The sequence below is a fragment of the Pinus tabuliformis genome, chromosome 4_2 (genome assembly GCF_031772625.1).
Source record: "Pinus tabuliformis cultivar Carrire ecotype Pingquan chromosome 4_2, CPIR1, whole genome shotgun sequence".
NCBI classification, from domain to species: domain Eukaryota; kingdom Viridiplantae; phylum Streptophyta; class Pinopsida; order Pinales; family Pinaceae; genus Pinus; species Pinus tabuliformis.
The window spans coordinates 1,108,609,258-1,108,634,615 of NC_142304.1; positions in this window are offsets into that span (position 1 = coordinate 1,108,609,258).

Here is a 25,358-nt window from a genome sequence, read left to right on the forward strand (position 1 = left end):
TCCCTCCAAATTTGTCCTCCAAGGAAAAAAGAAGAATTATAAGAAAGAGCGCCCCATTCACTTGGATTGGGACAATCTCTTCAAGCTAGGCCCAGATAAAATTTTGAGAATATGTGTCAGGGAGGAGGAAGTCTTTGACATCCTTATAGCCTATTATGATGGGCCTTGTGGAGGTCACTTTGCAGCCAAGAGGACAACCTTCAAGGTACTACAAGTTAGCTACTACTGGCCCACTCTCCACCAAGATGCAAGAAGATACACCAATTGATGTGATCAGTGCCAAAGAATGGGGAACCTACTCCCAGGGATGAAATTCCTTTGCAACCTCAAGTGACTCTTGAGCCATTTGACAAGTGGGGCATGGATTTCATTAGGCCCATTGATCCACCATCAAGGCAGAAAAAGTACATAATTGTATGCACTGATTATTTGACAAAGTGGGCTGAAACCAAGGTTGTCAAGGTAGAAACAGAAGAGAAAGTGGTTGAGTTCTTAAGGGAGAATGTATTTTACAAGTTTGGGTACCCTAGAGAGCTAGTCACTGATCAGGGAGCTCAATTCACATCACACCTGATTGAGAATTTGTTGAGGCAACATAAGATCAAACACAGGAAGTCAACTACTTATCATCCTCAGGCCAATGGACAAGTAGAGGTTACTAACAAGCAACAAAAAATATTGGAATGTTGACACCTAATCCTCAACGGATGGGTGAACTGGAACGCGAACAGTCATCAAGAAGATGAACTGATCCGTCCCATTTATGTATAAATGATAGTTAGCTAATGAATTATGCAATCAGTTTTTCTCTGCCCATTCTGGAGTTACCCTGGCCTGACATGGTATCAGAGCACAGGTCCCAGTCCTAAGAATAGTCGTAACTCCTTTTCTCTGCGCATGAATACCTGAGCGCTGCCTCTGTCATGCGTTTCATTCTCTGCGCTGAATACCTGAGCGTTTCTACCTCTGTCCTGCGTGTCATTGGGTCTCTGCGCATCGGTTAAAAAAAATCATTGATTGTCCTACGGCCTGCTCTCGCTCTCCTCCCCTTCCGCGTTATTCATCTCCCCTTCTGCGTTATTCAACTCTTCCGCATGCTCTATATTGGCTTCTCCAGCCCCGTCGAAGGTTTCCAGAAGCCAATCCATGTTGGCTGCAACCATTTCCTCGAAGCTCAGGAAGATACATGAGCGTGACCAAGTATTTTATGTGTTTTCAACCAACGTTATCGTGCCCATGTCATCGAGAAACCAGAAATGCATTAAAACGCGTGGTTTCAGGCGGCCTCCATCTCGAAGATTCGATGGTCGTTTAATATTAGATGACCTTAGTTTTCATATCCCCTTCATTCCGATATTTCCATGAGTTAATGGGTTGTCTCGCTTAGGGATGCATGGAAAGGAAGAGTTTGTGCTCTTATTTATTTACATTGTGGTGAATTCTGCAGTAATCTATTAAATTGTGTTATTAGTTAACTTGGAACCTGCTATAGACGTCCGTTCAAGTGAACATTACAAGCTCACCGAAGAGAATGATTTGGGATTGAAGTGGCTACCTTCTTTTATTATTCTTTTATGTGCCAAGTATCGGGAATGAATGAGATGCGTCTGAATCACATTGAGGTCGATGCAGCAGCTCTTTAGCATTTTTTAACAAACTGTTCAAATATTGACAAACATTTCCAGCATAGACGTTGTTAGATCAAAGAACAAGAAGAGAAATCGTCTTCTCTCGAGTATTTGGATACTTTTCTCAAACGCTATGCCCGATTCAATGGTCCATCTTCACTGGACGTTTTGTCCCAGAAAGTTATAAGGTGAAACCGAGTTTGCATCATTGTAATTTTTAAGTATTCAGATAATCTTGTAAGTATTGAAGTTATGATATGAGTGAATGTATGGATGAACAGCTCAGGTCTAGAGAATCAAAGGGATTTATGGTGATTTTTTAGTCTTTTCAGTGAACTTTGAAATTGTAATACCGTTGCTGCTCCAACTTTGTAGAGCTCGCGGTTAATACCGTTGCTGCTCCAACTTTGTAGAGCTCACGGTGAATGACTGATTATTTTTAAACAACCAAAGTTATTTCCCACAGAAATATTTTGAGTACAATTTCACTGTACATCAGTAAAAGTTTTTTTTTTATATCAGCAGAAATTTCTTATCAGCAGAAGTTTTTTTAGCAGAAGTTTTTTTTACAGAATGCATTCAATCATTTCTATGGTAGGAATAGTTCTCACTGGCAAGGAGAACTATTCTGAATGGTCTCGGATGGTAAAACACACCCTCATCTACAATGAGTTGTGGAAAGGAGTGTGTGTCGGAGAAGAAGACAAAGACCCTGTGCAGCCTACATCAGATAAAGAACTTGTCATTTGGGAAAACAAGAACAGCAAAGCCTATGCATTGATAGCAGCATCTGTAAATGAAGAAGTAAGTCGTTATATTTCATCCTATTCCACTGCCTTTGAAGCTTTACAATAGCTGAAAGAACTCTATGATTCACATTCTTCACTTGAAGTTGTCCAGCTCATGATTAAACTCTTCACTCTTGAACTGAAAAATAATGATCCCCTTGCTCTTACATCTGAAATAAAGTCTATAATGCATGATATTAAATCCACTAAGGTTGAGCTGGATATCTCTCTTATTTCCTTTCTCAAGGCACTCTATCCTACCTACTCCAATTATCTTGAGTCTTTACAAGCAAATGGAAATCTTAAAGACATAACCTTTGAGTCTCTTGTGAAAAAGTTTGCTGAAAGAGAGAAAGCCTTTGGAAAGAAAACAGTCCCTGAATCTTTTGAAGAGATTGTTTGCCTTGCTCATAAAGAAAAGGATCCTGCTCAAGATTCTACAAGAGGAAGAGGTGGACGAAGAGGAAGAGGAAGATACTTCAGAGGCAGGGGGGGCAGACATTCTCAAGCAGAAAAGGCAGATCTGCATTGCATTCGCTGCAAACGAAATGGATCACATGATGCTTCTACATGCAAGCTACCATGGGACAAAATTGAGCAGAGAAGAAATCAGCAGAAAGGTAAAACTGATGACACAGACAAAGGTAAAGCACCTGAATCTGCTCACTATATTGAGGCACAATGTAACATTGGAGTAAATGAAGATTTGTTTAATGCTTCACTTGCTTCTTCGAAAAATGACTGGTTGCTTGATTCAGGAGCAACCTGTCATATGACTCATAGGAAAGATTTTTTTGAAGATTTCACTGACAATGTTGATGGAGCAGTATACTTTGCAGATCAGTCAAAAATCAAGCCATCAGGGCTTGGCACAATCAGGCTTAAACTGCCTGGTCTTCCAAACTTTCTTCTGGACCATGTTCTATATCTCCCACAGCTCAAGAGAAACTTGTTGTCCCTGGTCCACATCCGCCAGCAAGGTCACTCCATTCATATGTTTGATGGCAAGCTTGAGGTAAGAAAGGCATCTGACCACTCACTTGTCATGAGGGGTATAAAAGAAGAAAGACTTCTTAAACTGCAAGGAACTTCTGCTCATGCACAACATTTCTCATATATTTCTCATCATGAAGAAGGTACACTTCCGTCAAGTTTATTATGGCATGCTAGATTTGGACATTTAAACTATGATAGTCTCCGCTTGTTGAAGAAAAATGGTGTTGCTGGTTTGCCTACAATTCCTAGAAAACATAAGCAATGTGATGCTTGCATTCTAGGAAAGCATAGCAAACAGTCTTTTCATGATTCACATTCAAGAGCACATAGGAAGCTTGAACTCGTTCATTCAGATTTATGTGGTCCAATGCCTGTTCCTTCTGTAAACGGAAATAAATATATCATGACATTTATTGATGATTACACCAGAATGTGTTGGGTTTATTTATTGAAGAACAAATTTGATGCTTTTCAAACATTCAAGAATTTTCATAAATGGATTGAAAATGATGCACAATCTCATATTGGGTCTATTCGCACTGATAATGGAAAAGAATATACATCAAATGAATTTGAACACTATCTTTGCCAACATGGGATTAAACATCAAACAACTGTGCCTTATAATCCTCAACAGAATGGTGTAGCTGAAAGAATGAACAGAACAATTTTGAATATGGTACGATCCATGCTTTTCTTCAAAAATGTAAAGATAATGTTTTGGGCTGATGTTGTTCTATGTGCTGCATATATAAAGAATAGATGTCCATCTAGTGCTATAAGAAACAAAACTCCTTATGAATTGTGGTATGGACATGCTCCTTCGGTAAAACATCTTAGGATCTTTGGTTCCACATGTTATGCTTTAATACCAAAGGTACATAGAAACAAACTTGGTGCTAGAAGTCGTAAGTGTATCTTCCTGGGGTATTCAAACACATCTAAAGCATACCGTCACTATGATGAAGTAAATAAAAAGTTTGTTGTATCTAGAGATGTCATTTTTCTTGAATCATCCAAATCTGACAGTGTTGTTGAGCGGCAACTTGATCGCTTGGATAGATTCACAAAAATGAAATCATTTCAAGAGTTTGATAATCAGATTCCACATCTTGAAGGGGGGGATTCCTATACTAGATCAACATGTGGAATCTTCTTCTGAAGAACAATCTCCGTGCATGAAACTCCAACATCGGATGATCCTTTAAGTGATGTAATTGATAGAATTGGGAGACTCAATCTTGATTCAGTCCCAACTCAATCAGCAGAGCAGCCTGGACCATCTCAGAAAGGTCCCCAAAGTGTCTGACAAAGACACTTGAAAGTGTTCATCTTGATGAAATTGGAAAAACAGGAACCAGAAATACAAACCAACAAGATGGAGGTGATGTAGATAACTCTAATTCACCTGTTGATATGGATGTTACTTATGATTGTGAATTGAACTTGTCTACAGATTTTGAACCAACTTCCTTCAAAGAAGCTTCTTCTCATGATGAATGGAAAGAAGTGATGCAGAAGGAGTATGATGCCCTCATAAAGAATGGCACTTGGAAGCTGGTTGATCCTCCATTTGGAACCAAACCAATTGGCTGCAAGTGGGTCTACAAGAACAAATACAAAGCTGATGGCTCACTTGACAAGCACAAAGCTAGGCTTGTGGCAAAAGGTTTTGCACAGAAGGAAGGGGTCGATTATGAGGAAACTTTTGCCCCCACAGCAAAATGGGCCACCATCCGGACACTCTTTGCACTAGCTGCTCAGAATGGTTGGAAAGTCCATCAAATGGATGTAAAAACTGCATTCTTGAATGGAGATCTAAAAGAGAATGTTTTTATGTCCCAGCCTGAAGGATTTGCTGTGAAAGGACATGAACATAAAGTATGCAAACTTGTGAAGTCCTTGTATGGCCTCAAACAAGCACCACGAGCCTGGTATGAAAAACTAACTGAGCATCTTCTGAAACTCAACTTCAATCATTTCGATCTTGATGATGCAACTTTATTTGTCAAGAAAGTTGGCAAAACAGTTGTATATCTTGTGGTATATGTAGATGATCTTTTAATGATAGGGAACAATGAAAGCTATATTGCATCCATAAAGAAAGAATTAGGAAAAAGTTTTGAAATGACTGATTTGGGCTATGTTCATTACTATCTTGGCATTGAAGTAACCCAACATCCAAAATCCATATTTCTTTCTCAAAAGAAATACATTGGAGATTTGTTAAACATATTTGGCATGACAGAGTGAAATCCTCTTTCTACTCCAATGGAACAAAACTTGAAGCTCACATCTATTGAAGGAAAGGAATTTGAGGATGCAACAAAGTATAGACAGCTTGTAGGAAGTCTCATCTACCTCACTACTACCAGACCAGACATTTCATTTGTTGTTGGAATCCTCTCCAGGTTTATGAAAAAGCCTTGTGAGGGACATTGGTCTGCTGCAAAAAGAGTTCTAAGGTACTTGAAGCGAACTCAAGACCTTGGAATCAAGTATACACAGGTGGACGACTTCAACTTCATTGGATACTCTGATTCAGACTTCGATGGAGACAAAGAAACTGGGGTATCTACTTCAAGATATGCTATGAGTCTTGGATCAGGAGTTGTCTCCTGGAGATCACACAAACAATCAGTACCAGCGGATTCCACAACAGAAGCAGAATATGTGGCAGCAGCTGAAGCAACGAAAGAAATTGTGTGGCTCAGGAAAATTCTTGAAGATTTGCAGGTAAAACAAATACAATCAACTCCACTCATGATTGATAACACCTCTGCAATAAAGTTGGCCAAGAACCCAAAGTTCCATGATCGTACTAAGCACATCAATACTAAATATCATCTGATCCGACATCATGTTGAGGCCAAAACAATCCATCTCCGTCATTGTTCCAAAAACGAGCAAATTTCAGACATCTTCATCAAAGCGCTTGGAAGAGAAAAGCTTGAAAGATTCAGAACGATGCTTGGACTCACCAACATCCCTTCAGATTAAGGGGGGGAATGTTGACACCTAATCCTCAACGGATGGGTGAACTGGAACGCGAACAATCATCAAGAAGATGAACTGATCCGTCCCATTTATGTATAAATGATAGTTAGCTAATGAATTATGCAATCCGTTTTTCTCTTCCCATTCTGGAGTTACCCTGGCCTGACAGGACTGACAGGCTAGTGGAGGCCACTTGGGTCTATAATACAACCTAGAAGACAACTACTGGCTTCACCCCTTATGACTTGGTCTATGGGAAGAAGGCTCTACTCTCCATCGAGTTTGAGTAAAATACTTTGAGAATAGACACACAGTTGGATTTGGATGTTACAAAGGCACAACAAGAGAGGTTGCTCCAGATCAATGGTTTATATGAATTCAGGATGTAGTCCCTCCTGCACACAGAAATTATTCAAGGATACAGATTGAAAGCTTATAAAAGACCTTTGTCAAGGGAAGAGTTCATCAATACCATCAGTAAGGAAGTGAATGTGCTTGGAAGTGTGTTATAGACATTTTTGTGCCTTACAGCATAGGGCATGAAATGTCAATAATCTAAGGGATCCAAAGTCCCTAAACATGTCGTTCTTACCCTTAGAGGAACAAGGTCAGCAAACCACAGCACCACAAATCAGTTCTCCACTGAAAAAACACTCAAAAACAGGTCAATTTTGGATCAAAGCAGCTGCTCCACTAGGCATCTGCGCTGCATAGAAGGTACAACAAAGGCTACCTGCTATGCATAGCAGGTAGAACAAAGGCTACCTGCGCTGGGCGTACTTGGACATGTGGAGGAATCTTTTTCTTAAAGTGCCAGTGCCCAGGAAGCTTCTAAAAAGACACTTGATCATAAGATTCGCCTAATGATGAGTTAAGAGCTTCTAAAACTCCAAGTGGAAGGCAGAAACTCTGAGTGAAGGACTGAAGAACAATTGGAGATGAAGAGGACAACAAGTCACACATCAAGCTGGCTTATCTTCACTCCAAAACTCTATATAAGGATCTCATCCCATGGGATCTTGAGGGCGGAATTCAGTGCAAAGAATCGCTGTTGGTTTGCAGTTGTTAGCATTGGGTGATTGCTTGAGGGAGGTGAAGAAGAGATTTCTCTCCGTCGGGAAGGTGATGCTGGATTGGACCTCACATGGTTGTATCACCGCCTGAACCTTACTTCCATATATTAATAAAGCATTCGAGGTTCTTCTATTCGCATGTGTTTCAATGATGAATTGTCTTACTTGCGTCTTTGATTTATGCTAATCCTTGAATCATTTATACATGCATGCCTCTTGTAGTTTCCTTTTCTTGTCTTATTTGCAGGATCTCGTGTAGCTGGGCCCGTGAAAAGACTTGGAGCTGGGAGCAAGCGGCAAACAAAGGAGATAGGATCGACCATTTGCGCAAGACATCGGTAAGTGGATCTATCCCTTTTATCTCTTGCATGTCATAAAGAAGAAACTTTAGATAGCTTTGCTTTCAGCTGTTGCTAAGGAACTGTCACCCTTAGAGTGGGTTAGGGTCATTCCGAGTTGGATACTTTCCCCACAACAGACTGGCGACTCCGCTGGGGAGCGTGTCTTGTTGGTAGCTTGTGTTTCTTGCTATTCATTTCTTAAACAAAAGAGTACCGAATCGAACTGCATGCGAGTCCTTCGAATGCAAAGTAGAGGGCAGCTACTCTAGCCCAGTGCTGGGCATGTTTATGATTTGAAGAGCTGATCCACAAGGACTCTTTTTAGCTCTTTGTGATAGTGTTCATCTTCCTTTAATCATCCTCTAGAGTATACTTGACTGACAGCCTCTGATTTGGCCAAAAACTGCTCATTTTTTAGCAAACTGTGAGCCGGAATCTGAGAGAGACGAGAGTTGTCTCATCAGTGCAGCTGCAACAAAGGCTACCTGCACTGACATCGCAGGTCCCGAAGGGGCTACCTGCGCTGCATCGCAGATTGACAGTGCAGCAGCACCTGCGCTGATCCAGTTTTGCCTTGTGCAACTTGGATTCTCCACTATCTGTTGCCCAGTTTTCAGTATTGTTTTTGCAGCCTGTTGTCAACCTGTATACCCAGCTGAAACCACTTCTCTTTGCCTTCATTCCCCCCTCAGTTGTATGAAGAAACCGTGATTGTTCTTATTGTATTTCTTGCTGTCATTCACTGTTTCCCATAGCGAAAGCGAACTAGTCTTGCTATGACCTCTTGGATCTAGACCTGTGAGAAAGTGTCGTTGTGATTCTAAGAGTTAGTTTATTGCTGTTCATAGCTGCTTGAGCATTTGCTTTCGTTATATGGTTCGGATCTCAGTATTTCTTGTGTTGAAATGAGTGAATCTTAAGGTGTTCTTTTGATTATTGGACAAAACTTGTTTGCTTACGCTTGAAATCGAATTCGAAATTATACAACAACTTTCTTTTTGTATACATCAGCATTAAGGAAGAAGAAAAGAAATACTTGCATTGTGCATGTGCATTTTGACAATTTGCATGTCGATTTAGGAAAAGTGCATCAGTGTGTGCTCTATGATCTGTTTGAAAAGATGATGTCTTTCTTTTTCTTCAGTAGTTAAGGTTTTCATAAGTTGAAAGAATTGAAAAAGCTTGCTTATCATTCTTAGACTACATTTAGGAGTTGTATAATACATCACGTGGTGATCCATAAAGGCAAACTGCTAAGCAAGATCAACCTAAAAAGAACTGAATTTATCTAACAACGCTTTGAAACATAACGAAACACAGTAGAGGTCTAGGTAGAGACGTGAACCGGCGTCGTTAAACATAGTGATTGTCGATCTCTACGAAGGTGGGTGATTCCTCCTGAGGGACGATAGCACTAATACGGACTTGTGCCCCCGCGTACCGTCGCGTATATTGGGGGACCCCTATAGGAACAAAGCCTTTATCCATAGGAAGCCGTTTCGGCCGCCCTACTGATCGCGATGCAGTGAACACAGCATTCACGAAGATCGACCACTCGTACCGTAAAACGTATTTTGTGGTTTCGCGAAAGGTTTGGCACACCCTTGCCTAGAAGTCCAGAGTAGTTTCTTTTGGCCTTTTTCAAACTCTATAACTGAAAAAGTCCATCCGAGCATTTGTCACTTCGGGCTCGTTAATACATCGAAGGAGACTAGAGTCATCTTTAGCTTTTTCTCGACTCTTAAAAAGTGAAAAAGCAAGTTGTGTCTAAAGCGTCGTCATATAAAATTCATCTTAAACGGAACATAATTACCCCTGATTCCTACGTTGATCTTAAAGTTGAGAACATGGAACCCACCAACAAAGGGATTCCGCATGATGGGACCCCTAGCCCTTTCTCCTCTTGGGGAGAAGTTGGTGCGCCCCACATGGCCACATTGTCACTTCCAGGGCTGACAATTGGCCTGCCAGTTTGGCTATTCTCAACCGCTGTAGTTCAGACCACCACGGTTCCTGAACAGTCGAGTCAACAGTTAGACCCGTCTAGAGCTACCCTCCAGCCTTCCACTTCTTATACGCCTTCCTCTGATCCTTCTTCTTCGAAAGGTCAAGCCGCCGAAAGTGCGGCTCCCATAGAGAAGAAGAAGGAAAAGAAGAAAGAAAAGAAGCAGAAGGAGCCAAAGGCGCCTGGGGGCAAGCAGAAGGTATCTAACGAAAACCCACACACAGCACAGACCGGGCCCAAATCGCCATGTGTCATATGTAGAGGGAACCACTTCCACAGTGATTGTCCCAGTATTCCCTGGATACTAAGGGACTGGTCCCCTCATTTGCACAATCCGGAAGCGTCAACCTCTCAAAACCAGGTTGAATGCTTACCGTCGACCAGTGAAAGTGAAGGTTCTAGACGACAAAGGGGAATGAGATTCCCCTGCGAACTGTGTGAAGGCAATCACACCCTTCGTCGTTGTCCCTTTTTAGACGAAGCAAAGAGAGTTTTGGAAGATCAACCGGTGGCACCGGTGCTACTTCCTCCTGGATATCAAAAACTCGCGCCAAGTCCTTCGTTGGTCGAAAATACAGCTGCCCCGCTCATAGGGCCAGCTGAAGTGTCAGTCGCTGAAAGTGAACCTACTGAATCCGGACCGGACGAAAGTCCAAAGGTCGAAACGGCAGTTGACCCGGTTCTCCCTTCAGAAGTTTCACCTTCACACACCACAGTCACTGAGGATTCATCTTCAGCTGACACCCCCACCGGAGAGAGTAAGGATGACACCGTCCATATTCTTTTCGTCAACACCGATTCTGATGAGCATCTGGGCAATGCGCCCACTCCTTTATCGCAGGAAGGAGCATCGTCAGGATCATATCCGGCCGTATATTCGGTCCCACCACCAAGCAACCTAGTTGCGTCCTTTGATTGGAACCAACTAGGCAGACCCCGGTTACCAGCCAGTATACCATTTAGAATTATAGTCCAAATATACCAAATGGTGATGGCTGGAACTATCATTGATGAAGGGGCATCTGTGAGTATTTTGTCCTCTATTGCTTGGAAAGCACTGGGTTGCCCGGCGCTTTTGCCCGAGACAAGAAATCTCTCGGGTTTTGACAGAGGAACCAGTCGACCATTAGGGATTCTACCTAATGTGCCTATTGCACTGAAAGGGAAGGCTGTCAAGATGAATTTGATGGTCGTCCAAGGACCCTTGGATTTAACCTACTCCTTGGACGAGACTACATATATTGCATGGAAGCAATAGTCTCCTCACTCTTTCGAATAATGTGTTTTCCATACGAAGGAAGAATGGTCAAGCTCGTAGACCAACTTTCATTTCCAGGATCACGCATCGCAAATAGTCACATACCTATCCTGAATGGTCTATTTGATCAAGAAAGGTCTCTACCTCCGGTTCTTCTTCCTGATGAAGGCGAGTGATTCGGGAAAGGAAGGCCGGAACCCAGGGGGCATGCATCCTGGTCTGCTCTGGAGGCAGAAGAAACCTTGGGTGTAAAGTAGAATTTCCGCGGGAGAATATGACTAGTCCGTACCCCGTCCCCTCCTTCATCTTTGTGAATCTTCCTCTGAGCCATCCTCTTCGAAAGGAAGAAGAAGGACAGGAAGACAAAGAGAGACTGGGAATCTCAGAAGGGGCTGTTAGGAGTGGGGTTGTTCTAGAATAGGATTCTTCTGTCAAGGTTACTTGTTTGACAAAGGTCATTCACCTTTGTCTAGATAGGTAGGCTCTACCAAAGAAGGGGATCCGTTTGCGGCAGCAAGTAGTAACCATCTTTGGATAAAAGGCAAGCCTCACCCATTAAAACAAATGTTTTAGAGGATAAGTAGGGGCAGCCTCCAAAGAAAGAGATTCTATTGCTGCAACAAATTGTAACCGTCTTTGGATAACCTAATGATAGACATCGCCGAAGAAAGTTTCTGTTTAAAAGAATTAACAGAACAATCTTTGGGTAACCAGAAAGAGGTAGGCCTCTCCCGGTAAAACAAATGTTTTACCTGCAAATTGAGGGGTAACCTTGAAATTAGACTTACACCTGGGGGCATGCAAACCTCTTGGAATGCAAGCACGGGCGGCTATTTTGTTTTTTAGTTTTTTAGGTCCTCCCTTTAAACCTGTAGGTCTAACCCGTTAAACTCGTAGGATTAGCCGATACCCAGCTTGCATAAAGAGAGGATATGGAGCATAGCTTCGTGAGATAAAGCTCTATAAAAAATAGCTATCTCACACGAGACCTTCCTACTTTGTGACTGGTAAAAACGAGCAGTTTTGGCAAAGTTCATGCTCGTTAAAAAATAAACGCAAGATCCGAGCAGTTTTAATGCGGAAATTCATGCTCGTTAAAAAATAAACGTAAGCTTGTGAGCAGGCTTCCCCCAGTGTTCAAGCTCATTCAGAAAAAATGAACCGGTAAATAACCATTTGAGACCGTAAATTCATCAGCCATAAAAGCCTTGGTCGTGTTTGTGCACCATCACCTCCACTTGTCATTTGGCCGATCATTCACATCCACTTGATTGTTTACCTATTTTGAGGAACAGCTGCGAAGAGTGATTTCACCTAGCCATCCTTGTAATACTGTCGTGATTGGAAAATTCCAACCTGTACCTGGAATCTGCTGCTATCCCTGTTTATCACTCGTTCCTCAAAAGACGAGTCTTCTTTGAGCTCTTTTCACTGACTCGTAAAATATGAAAAGTTTGCCGAGTTTTGGCCTTCCAGCTCATTAAAAGAACCGGAAGAGCTATCCCTCCTCTAGATTTTAATCTTTTTGGACCTGAGGGATTATTACACAAAAAGATCGAGCGCTTGTCTGGTTCAGCTTGATAAAGATATCGAACATTCATCCCTTCTGTATTGTTTTATACTTTTTTGGACTTAAGGGATTAGATGACGAAAAAGGACCCCTGGAGTCCACTTTATGTACCCTTTTCGGACTCTCTAAAAATGAAAAGGACCGAGTTGTCTTTGTCGCTGGGCTCGTTAAAAATATTAGATAGCGACAAACTTGTCTTTAGACAAGAACGAGTTTCCCTATCGCTAGGCTCATTATTAAAAACATAGCGATGGGCTTGCCCGAAGGGCAGGTTATAGATCAAGCATATGTTATCCTCCTCAAGCTTGTCAAAAATAAAGAGGTACTGGTCAGAAATGACTGGGGAAAAATTGGGAAGAACCTCAAAGCTTAATGGTAGCAAGTCGCTCTTGAACATGACACTTTTGCCTCCGTAAATATCGGGTTGGGTTATTATCATTCACCGGTCCCTTCACCATGGTCTCGCCACACCATCCATACATGGGGTAATGCTACCGATCCATCACATCAGTGTCGTTATATGTTCAAGAGATGTCATTCAGAAAGTGTCAACCGGGTCCCATCCACTACCGTACATCATCTTTCATCCTTCCATGACCACCACCCTGAATCATATTTCACAGATCGTTTTCACCATCATCACTAGCTCTGTTCCGTGTCACTGATGTGGGATTCATTAAGGCCCTCCTTTGACGGATCACTTCTTGTCGACATCAGCTCACTATCCAAGAGGTTGATCTAGAAACACCCCCTCAGTACTTTGAAGCTTGCATGCCTCAATGGCAAGTTTCTCACTCCGGCGATAGGTATACATTAATGACCTTCGACCAGGAGACTTTGCGTGGTGTTCGACGTCAAATCCTATATTCACACCACGTGAATTGTGTTGCAGTACCTTGAGGGTCATCATCATTATCGGTGATTCCTCTTGCGCTTGTTAACAGTTTACATTATTGACTGGTAATCAAGCGATGTCTTTCCATGTTCGACTTCGAGAAATTCTCACATGGATCGACTTGTACTAAAGTGAAGATCGGATAAGTTTGAAGACCCGGATCTAGTTTCATCCATCCGGGCTGCGATATATATTCAGGAGATAAAAACATAGACATGTGCAGCAGATGATCATCCTACTAAAAAAGGATGGTAATTAAAAGCAGAGAATTATCAGTCTATTATCAGACGATCGTCTGTTTATGTACAGCAAATGTATTTATAAAGTTGAGCATGGGAAATGCCCGCCTCAGCTAGATCATGAAAAGAAAGTATGAAAAGATAATGTATTGTATTGTATTTTGTTACAGGTCACCTCCCGACGATTGAATGAACTTCGGATCCTCCTAATAAAGCATTTCACCCGATAAACGACCTCATACTTTAGGGGGCAACTGTTATAGACATTTTTGTGCCTTACAGCATAGGGCATGAAATGTCAATAATCTAAGGGATCCAAAGTCCCTAAACATGTCGTTCTTACCCTTAGAGAACAAGGTCAGCAAACCACAGCACCACAAATCAGTTCTCCACTGAAAAACACTCAAAAACAGGTCAATTTTGGATCAAAGCAGCTGCTCCACTAGGCATCTGCGCTGCATAGAAGGTACAACAAAGGCTACCTACTATGCATAGCAGGTAGAACAAAGGCTACTTGCGCTGGGCGTACTTGGACATGTGGAGGAATCTTTTTCTTAAAGTGCCAGTGCCCAGGAAGCTTCTAAAAAGACACTTGATCATAAGATTCGCCTAATGATGAGTTAAGAGCTTCTAAAACTCCAAGTGGAAGGCAGAAACTCTGAGTGAAGGATTGAAGAACAACTGGAGTTGAAGAGGACAACAAGTCACACATCAAGCTGGCTTATCTTCACTCCAAAACTCTATATAAGGATCTCATCCCATGGGATCTGGAGGGCGGAATTCAGTGCAAAGAATCGTTGTTGGTTTGCAGTTGTGAGCATTGGGTGATTGCTTGAGGGAGGTGAAGAAGAGATTTCTCTCCGTCGGGAAGGTGATGCTGGATTGGACCTCGCATGGTTGTATCACCGCCTGAACCTTACTTCCATATATTAATAAAGCATTCGAGGTTCTTCTATTCGCATGTGTTTCAATGATGAATTGTCTTACTTGCGTCTTTGATTTATGCTAATCCTTGAATCATTTATACATGCATGCCTCTTGTAGTTTCCTTTTCTTGTCTTATTTGCAGGATCTCGTGTAGCTGGGCCCGTGAAAAGACTTGGAGCTGGGAGCAAGCAGCAAACAAAGGAGATAGGATCGACCATTTGCGCAAGACATCGGTAAGTGGATCTATCCCTTTTATCTCTTGCATGTCATAAAGAAGAAACTTTAGATAGCTTTGCTTTCAGCTGTTGCTAAGGAACTATCACCCTTAGAGTGGGTTAGGGTCATTCCGAGTTGGATACTTTCCCCCACAACAAAGTGTCTCAACTTCCATCTCACCAAATTCTTGAAGACTGTTTTTTTTTTTTTTTTTTTTGAAAAAAAAATGAAAAAAAATGAAAAAAACAATAAGGGACCTAGGTTGAAACCTCTATGAGGCACCTGAGGCCAACTTTTGGGTTAAAAACCTCCTAGAGGTAGCCCAAGAGTGAAAAAGGAAAAATAAAAAGATCCCTAGGTGAAAACCTCCCTTGAGGCGCCTAAGCAGGCAAATAGGTTGAAAGCCTCTTTTGAGGCAACTTGTGTGCCTTAAAAAAAAAAAACAAACAAAACAAAACAAAATGCCATGGCAAGGACCTCAAACCTGCCCATTAATAAAATTATGTGATTTTTAAAGGCAACAAAGGACTTAGAGTTCAAGGGTCAGCAAGCTAGGTATAACACCCATTCTTCCTCCATTCATTTCACATATTCCATGCCTACCATGTCCCCATCATCCATCCTCACTTCCAGGCATCCAAAACCAATTTTTATGCAGTTTTTTGACTCCTACAAGGTTTCCTGTAGTTACTACAGGAGTTTCCTATAGTACTATAGGATGTCCTAAAACACTACAGGAATGAAGTCCTGATTGGAAAATGATGATGCAGGCTTGTTCTAGGTTGAAATAGGGGCCCATACACCTCACCACCTCTCACCCAACACCAGCTCATGACCATACCAACCTCTGTGTCCATCAAAAACCACTCAGAAAAATGAAAAAAAATACACAAAAAGAAAAAGAGTCCAAGGGTCATGCCATCATTGGCCTCACTCACCTACCACTCCATCTCCTCCATTTCCATCCTTCCACTCCTACATCACCACCCATTCCTCCTCCAAGTGAAAAAAATCCAAAAAAATGATGAAAAAAGGTAGCTATAGGATTTCCTGTAGTAACTACAGGAAACCCTGTAGCAGCCTGTGTTATCACAACAACAATTTCTCCATGCATTCTCCTTCACCATCCATGCAAGTAAAGAGCTCCAGCACACCTGTAGACATTATGACTCCTATCTAGAGCTCAACAGTAGCAACAAAGACCAAACACCTGCACACAACAACAAAGAAGACAACTACATCAGCTAGAAGAAATCAACAAAACAGTAACAAGGAAAAGCACTTACCTGAAAAAAAAAATAAGCATAGTAGAGTCACCCTCCAACATGCATCCACCAAGAAAAGGAAGGCATAGGTATGGCACCTCACCCAAATTCTTCCCTAAGTACAATATGATAAAAGTGTAGGAGTATGAAAAAGTTCGATTTTATAAGCTGGAGGTGGCCAGTTAACTTGGCCACCCTCAGCTCAAAAACAAAAAGTGAACTCCTAGTCAGCCTGCCACGTTGCAATGTCACATCAAGGAGAATGAGTCGAAAAGGTGGTCGAGTTAAGTTGTGTGAGAGTGGGTGATGATTACGAGGGGAGGCTACATGATAACCAACGGTGGGCCAATGGTCCCAAAGAGGAAATCTCGTACACTGCCAGCCAATGCAACACTCCAAGGAATCGACCATAAAAAGAAAACATTCCAAACTCTCATGCACCATTTGTTCATTTCAAGATCAGAGAAGACCGGGACCACCTTGGAAAGCCATCGAGGAAGAAAACATGTTTTAGCCACCCTATAGGAAACATAACTACAGGAACAACTACAAGAAATGCAGGGAGCTACAGGAAGCATTGGAAATTCACAGAGAACTCTGCAAGGGGGTGTCTAGGGTTCAATTGTTTAGAAATTCTCCTTATCGAAAACATCACAATGAAATGTAGGTGGCCCATATCTCATGTGTTTTGAATTGATAGCTAGGAAAGGAAAAACCTGAGTTTTCTAAGTGATTAAAGTGGGCCTGGGATTTTAGACAGAATTGTGGGAAGTTTAAAAGTTGTGTGGAGATAGAAAGAAATTGCAGCCATCCACCAATATTCTAAACTCTCAGGAACCCTAGAAACACTAAGGCTATCCTACCAACCTCCCTACAGTCAGCTAACCAGAAAAGAGACATGACAGGAAAATTCAACAGAAGGGAACCCACAGAGACATCCAAGATACACCTCCATCCCCCTGTGGTAGAAATATTTAGAAGGCATTACTGGTTGGGATTATTTGAGCTGCTCAGAGTGTATGATGATGATGAAGCTCAAGAATTTTCCATGGCACTCAACCCTCAGTGTAGAACCAGTGTTATTATTGTGGTAAGGAGACTGTCAATTACAATTACTCCTGAGGTAATTAGCAGAATCACTACACTTCCTCAGGGGATGCAATGGCGAAAAGAGGATAAGGTTGTAAGCACTTTTTCTAAGAAAAACATTTTCTTAAGGGATGAAGAGCCATTTGAGGACAAAAATGGGATAAGAAGGGAAGGCCTTCCCTATCAATGGAATGAGGTGACCTATCATATTCTCAAATACATTTCTTATGAAGGGAGGCTCAATATAATCTATGGCTACCAATTTAGACTCCTCCACGAGTTAAGATTCGAAGAGGAGATACCCATTGACAAAAGACTCAGTGTACCCTACTTCTTGATGCAATCAATAATGGACATGAGCCTAAAGGTCCAAGAGGGAAAACATCAGCAATTGGCACACGATGGACTTATTAAACTAATACTAGAGGATGCCTTGAGCCAGCTAAGAATCCCTATTCAATGGTCCACATTTAGAGACATGGACAATGAGGCTGTGATTGAAATACAAGCCCTTGAATATGATAGGGACAATACCTCTAGTGGAGAGGGGGAGGTAGAAGAAGATGAAGAAGAACCTAAAGAGGAAGAAGAAGAACCAGAGGAAGAAGAGGATGCAGAAATAGATAAAACAAAGGAAGAAGAAACCAAAGAATAATAAAGAGAAGAGAAACGTGAGGAGGAAGAACAGAAGGAAAAAACAAGCACATAGGAACATACCAAGGAAGGGGACGAATCTCCAAGGTTGTCCCCTAAACCCACTGAGAAGGAGGCATCCGCTACCTTGACTTCCCTAAGCACACCTGACAATTCAAAAGGGAAAAGATAGAGGCAGACTCCCCTCTATTTCAAAACAAGGAGGAGCATCAAGATCAAACAAGGTAAACCACAAACACCCACAGGGACTCCAATAATAATGGAGGACTCACCAAAAGAGCAAGAAAAGCTAGTTTCCCTGGAAATAAAAGGTGAAGAGGGTACATCAAAATAAGATTCCACAAAGTCTCCCATCACCTATGTTAGGAGGCCTGTCACTAGGTGAGCATCAGTAAAGCAAGACAAGGCACCTTTGACCCGATTTCAAAGAGGATAAATACTTCTACAGGATCCTAAGATAGTCCTACAAGAAAGTCGGTCAACACTACAGGAAAAACACAGAAAAAGCTACAAAAGGACAGCAAGGACAGAGGGAAGGAAAGGAAGCAACAACACAAGTGTAGGAGGGGGAAGCTTCTCCAAATACATCTGAGGTAGAGTTCCAAGAGCGCTAGGAGCCTAGCCCACAATCCAATCTAAGCTCTTATTACAAATTCATTGAGGGAGGTAGAGTAATACCACATAAACCTTCCATCCCTCTCTTCTTTGAGCTTGAAAAAGAGAGAGGAAGGACATGTCGCTGGATGCAAATTTCCAAATCAAATAAAGTAGAGGAAGTGGGCCATATGGAAGAGAACCTCCTAGAGATGGGCAGGGAGTTGAGTAAGATGAGAGACAGGGAACAAATTATGAGATCACAACTAGAGGCAGAAAACACATGGATAAGGATTCAGTTACAAGAAAAAGAGAGCCAACTGGCCACCATGGAAAGCCTCTCCATGGAGGCACTCCAGTGCATAATGCCACCAAAATCATATGCCTTGTACCTCAAAGATCAATGAATGCAATTTCATTTCAAGACACTAGCACAACAGGGGACTATGCATTTCCAAGCATATAGGCGATTCATTGAACTATGTGACAAGAGCACCCTAGAGGATCAGGCCAAGATATGTGACTTATACTTGCACAACTTGGCCTTAGTAGACTTGAATGTGTGGGACTCCAATGCAAAGTTGGAGGAATTACAACTAATGGTCCTTGGATCATGGATGAATCATGAGGAGGCTAGGGCTAAGGAGGTGAAGAGGGTGTTGGAAAGAGAATAAAGTGAGCCCCTTTACATCATAGCAGAACATGTATCTTTAATGGCTATCATTAATACCCACAACATCATCGCCAATGATCCCCATCTTGCACCAAGATACCTAGCTACACAAGAACAAGAAATCACACATTTTGAGAAAACCTTGATATTGTTAGGAATGAAAGCCAGAAAGAATGCCAAAGGAGATGGAGCACCCTACCATACAGCCTAAGGATCAGGGAGTATCATTCCCCTGAGAGGATGAGAGATGCACTAGAAAGGACCCCATTGTATAATAATTCAATGCAGACTCAGAATCAACTGGATTGGTTTGAAACTCAGTCCACCCTTGTTGTTGGGTATGCTAGAAGGTAGAAAGGAGGAAGAGGAAAGAAAGTAGTGGGAAGAAATAGAGAAACATGCAGGGTTTTATCCATAAGAGGAAACTCCATCAACAGAGGCCTAGGATGTCAGAGAGGCCACAAGAGCTATGAAAGATATGGACATAGACTAAGTTTCTTAGAGGATGAGCAACACTTTCAGTAGGGGGGTGATGATGAGGCTCATCAATAGGTAAATTATATGGGCCTTAATGCCACTCTCCAATTATTTAAATAAAATCAGCTTTTCTCACATTTCTTTACATATTTTAGTATATTTTGCTTAGTGAGAAAGGTAAAGGTGATATGTTATGTCATGTGGCCTAATGTGCATTAATTGCAGGATTTGGAGTAGTTTTGGGCTAATTTAAGTGCAGGAACTCGAAGTAGACAAGCAAGATGGATTTTAGGAGATTTGGTCTCCCTCCTTAACTCCTCAATCACTCAAAGATTCCTCCACCAGATCTCATCAGCTTGGAGTTACAAGCAGCCAAGCCAGTGATAGTTGAAGACAATTCAATCTCGATTTTGGGAGCCAAGCCTCCCTAATTTTTAGGAAGTTGTTGGTAGCTTCAGTTGTATAAATCAAAAGGCCTAGGGCCTCATTAGGATTTTACTTTTTATTGTTGCCAAGAGGCAGTTTCAAGCTGAGATATTGTGATTGTTATTCTCATTCTATTTTTGACATTATGATGATAATGAAAAGGTTTTGTTTGATCCAACACTGAGTTGACTCAGAGGTTGAAGCTCTTAGGTTAGGCCACAACCCTAGTAGCAGAGATTCCACTTTTTGTACATGTATTCTTATATTAGAACTATAGATTAGTTGTTGAAGTTATCCCTGCTTTGTTTGATTTACAAGTCTTTGAATGATTGGTTAGTTTTGCTTCCATTAGTTCGAGAAGTAGATCAGTGTTACACTAGTGAAGGAAAATGCTTCAGAAAATATTCTGTCAGTGGTCTCTTCCTCGTCTCCCTCACAAGATCATGGTTTGAGGGTCCCACTCTCACATCCCTAAAAATATATTTAACTTTTGATCATTGCATAGCTTAAGATTCCTTTTTGAGTAGATCATTGTTTATGATTCCTTAGAAGCACCTGCACTTGTCATTTTGGTTTATTGAGTTTGTTTTAGATTATAAAGAATTCCATTCCATAGATTTAAGCCATTAGCCATCAATAAATCAATTTCTCAAATTCAACTCATATTTTCCACATTTACATAAAGTTTTGCATGAATGAAGAAAAGAATATGTGTTGTTGCAGGAGTTGGTTATCTGCAGGGAGGAACTCATTCCACCAGCCTCATCTAAGTCTTCTCCACCTCTCTCCCAATCCTACCAACCACTAATTCAGATTTTTGTTTTGTAGCCACCATGGACAGCCACCTTGAGCAAATCCAACCATCCTAAAGAGTTGGGCTAATCCTTGGGTAGTGTGCACCTTCCCATACCTTATTCCACCATCATACATCCTCCCAACACTTTCTTTCACCTTCCCTACCTATAAATTTCAGCTAAGTTTCCTATAGTAAATCAGGACATCCTGTAGTAACTACAGGAAATCCTATAGCAACTACAGGAAACCCTATAGTAGCTTGTTTTAGACTGTTTTTGGCAGAAATGATGATCAGAGCCTAGGGTAGGCCTTCAACTTGACTTCCATACCCCTCAATTCCATTTTGGACCAACTTTCCCATACCTTCCTCCTCTGCAAAAGATCGGATTATTAGCTTAGCATTTACATTTCTAAATTGAAAACCAAAAGACTCTTTTCTGCAATATTTAGCTAGTGCATGCATACATCAGTCATAGCAATGTTAGGATAATTTCCATGCCTACTTAGTCCAGATAGCTAGATGATAGAATGCAAGGTTAAAATTAGGTCTTTTCTGCAAGTAATGTGTGTTAATTCTTAGCTAGGTAATTTCATGTCATTTCATAGCACTTTCTATTCAACACTTTCATTTCCTTAAAATAGGCAAGAATTTACTTTCTATATTAAAGATAGATTTACATTCATTGTCAGTAGTCAGCCTCCTTCTAGTCAATAGAAGACTCGTTTGAGAGAACCCTAGTGGTATATCGCCCCAATTGAGAAGTGACAAGAGTAGAATGTTGCATCTGATGTGCATATAGCATTGTCACCTCCAAGTTTGTATGAACCCCGAGTTGATAAATTAATGTTGGTTGCCCTAGGAGTTGCAGCCTCCATGCTGCAATACTGGGGCCCATCACCATTACCTTTGGAAATTTGAAGGAGCTTATCTAGTCAAAGTCTTGATGTCTTCCTCTACCTTCAAGGAGAACGAGAAGTTGGGTGTATCATTTAACTTTGTTGCATGGAAATTCAGGTTGGAGATCATAGTTGACAACAATGATGTATTGGAGTACATTCAAGGAAGAATGCTCACGCCTCTAGAAAATGCTTCTTCTTCCATCAAAAACAAGTACAATAAAGGTGAGTCCAAAGCAAACCAAATTATATTTGATGGTTTACAACATCATTTACTTGCATATGTTGGGAATTTAAGGAAGTCCAAAGACATGTATGATAAGATAGCTGGCATGCATGAAACCCAAATTTGGATGAGATCATCTCTTTAAAATATCAACTCAAAGACACCAAGTTGAATAAGGGAGAATCTATGCAATCCTATATCATAAAGATATCTTGTCTTAGAGATCAATTGCAGAGAGTTGGAGAATTTGTGCTTGACAGGGAATTAGTGATTGTGACTCTTAGAGGTCTCCAACCTATTTGGGAAACCTTCATTACTACTATAAGAAACAACAATATCCTCCCGTCATTTGATGAAATTGTTGTAAAGCTTAAACAAGAAGAATCAAGAATGGTATTAAGAGGAAGAATTCAAAAACACAAAGAAGGAGAGCCTGTTGCATATATCATTATGACAAAAATAATAAGAAAGGAAAATGAGGTTCGTCAAGAAAGCCTCCTCCTCAAAATATAAAAAGAAAGAATTATAGAACATCATCTCATATTGAATTCTATAATTGTCACAAGAAGAGTCATTATGCATGAGATTGTCTTGAGAAGAACAAAGGACCATGCTACAACGCTAGAAGAAACAACTACAAATACAATAATCATAGGAGAAAAGATGATCGAAGGAATGACCTCGATAGAAGATATGAAAGAAGAAGAAGAGGTGCTCCAAGCGACCATGAAGAAGATCGTCTTCCTCAAAAGAAGTCAAGTTTTTCCAAGTATGAAAGTAATGTTGAGAATAAATCTGAATACATTCTTATTTTTTCCTTACTAGTTCTTCTCCTCTGGATTCGTGGGATAGTTGATTGGTTGATAGTGGGGCAACTCATCATTTCTCTGGATATAAGGAAGTTCTCTCTAATCTAGTAGAGAGGGGGACTAAGTTAGAAGATTATTCTTGGAGACAACTCCACTCATCGCGTGAAAGTTTTTGGGTCCATCAAATTTCATTTGAATTCTGGGGAATCAATTTTTTTGCATGATGTTATGTATATTCTAGGATTAAATAAGAATTTGATATCTATATCCGCTTTGGAAGATAGAGGGATGAGGGTTTCCTTCATTAAGGGAGAATTTATGGCTTCATCTCCTAGTTCACCTATGAGAGATGCATTCACATTGGGATCAATATTTGAAGGACTCTAAAGAGTCATGGAAGACCACTTCTAGCGTTGGTTCATAATACTAATCACCTAAGCGATTTATGGCACTGAATATTGGCTCATCTACATTATCATTCTCTTCCGAAATTGAATAAATTGATCTATGTTATTCCCGATGTTCAAGCCCATCATGATGGAGTATGTCCAAGTTGTGCGAGTGGAAAAAAGACAAGGGGGTCATTCCCCTCTAGTGATAACAAGACAAATGACATTCTCAATCTCATTCATTCAGATATATGTGGTCTGATGCCTATGCATTCTATTAGTAGTCATATCTACTACATCACCTCCATTGATGACTTCTCAAGAGAGACATGGATATACTATTTGAAACACAAGGATGAAGCCTTCAAAATGTTCAATGAGTTCAAAGCTTTGATTGAAAATCAAACAAGGAAGAGAATCAAAGTATTCAAGTCCGAAAATGTTGGGGAATACATGTCAAATGAGTTCATAGAATTTTGCAAGAAAGAAGGAAACAATTATGCCATATACACCCGAACAAAATGGATTAATGGAAAGGAAGAACAAATCTATATTAAAAGTTGTTTGTGTTATGCTCCATGATCAAAAGTTGCCAAAGTTCCTTTGGGGAGAAGTAACGCATGTTGTTGTATATGTTCAAAATAGGGTGCCTCATCAAGCATTGGAAAACAAGACCCCCGAAGAAGTGTTCACAAGTATCAAGCCTGACATTAGCCATCTCCATATCTTTGGATGACATGTATATTTTCATGTACTGGAGGACAAAAGGAAGAAGTTGGAAGCTTTAGGAACAAAAGGTACGTTTTTTTTGTTATTGTGAAAATTCTAAAGCATATAGAATATATATTCATGGTCAAAGGAAGGTTGAAATTAGCAGGGATGTAACATTCGATGAAGATGCAGCTCTTGGAAAAGTAAGAGACCTTCCTCCACCTCCTCCTCCGAGAAGAGGAATGATGATAGGGATATTCTAGATGGTCCTTCCATGCCCGAGTCCAAGATTGATATTGTTGATGATCCATGGATCCTATGGATCCTTTAGATCCTCCTCAAAGTGATCCTCCTACTAGGAGATACCACTTTGTCTCGGTGACACTCTACAAGATGCAGAGAGACATGTTCCCATTCAAAGATAATTTAGAGAAAGGAGGTAGCCATGAAGGTAACAGGATTATGTCGTAGCCATGAGCACTATGATTCAAGCTGAACCTTCCACATTCGAAGAAGTCGTAAAAGAACAAGTTTGGAAAGATGTTGTGGTCGAGGAATATGAATCAATTATGAAGAATGATATATGTGATTTTGTGCCAGACCAAAGGGGAAATCTGCGGTGACTTCAAAGTGGCTATTCAAGATCAAGAATGGAATTTATGGTAACACTGAGAAATAAAAGGCAAGGTTCGTGGATAGAGGATTCTCACCGAAAGAGGGAGAGGATTATGATGATATATTTTCACTTGTGACTTGATACACAACCATTTGTTTGATAATATCCCTTGCGGAAATTCAAGGATGGACTCTTCATCAGATGGACGTAAAGGCTAATTCCTCCATGTCCTATTACAAGAAGAAGTGTATGTAGAGGATCGAAAGGAACATATTTGTAGGTTGAAGAAGGCATTGTATGGTTTGTAGCAAGCCCTAGATAATGGTATGCCCAAATAGACAGTTATTTGGTGAAGCTAGGATTCACAAGAAGCAATGTCGATCCCAACTCTGCTTCAAGGTAGTCAGAGGCATGTCATTGATTTTGGTTTTATAATTTGATTATCCATTATTGACCGGTAGTGAGCCTATGATGATTGGGTGCAAGAGGGAGCTAGCCTCTGAATTTGAGATGAAGAACCTTGGACTCATGCACTACTTTCTAGGCCTGAGGTGTTGCAAAGACTCGTGTGATATTTTCCTTTCACAAGAAAAATATGTTATGAAGTTGTTAGAGAGATTTGAAATGACAGAATGCAATTCCATGTCCACACCGATGGAAATGAACTTCAAGAACTTATGGGGAGAAGTTGTAGGACTCGATTTGGTGAACCCATCTGAGTATAGACAGTTGATTGGGGCTTGATGTTCCTTGTGAACACTCATCAAGACATATGTTGGATGTTTTTTACTCTTGGATATGCCA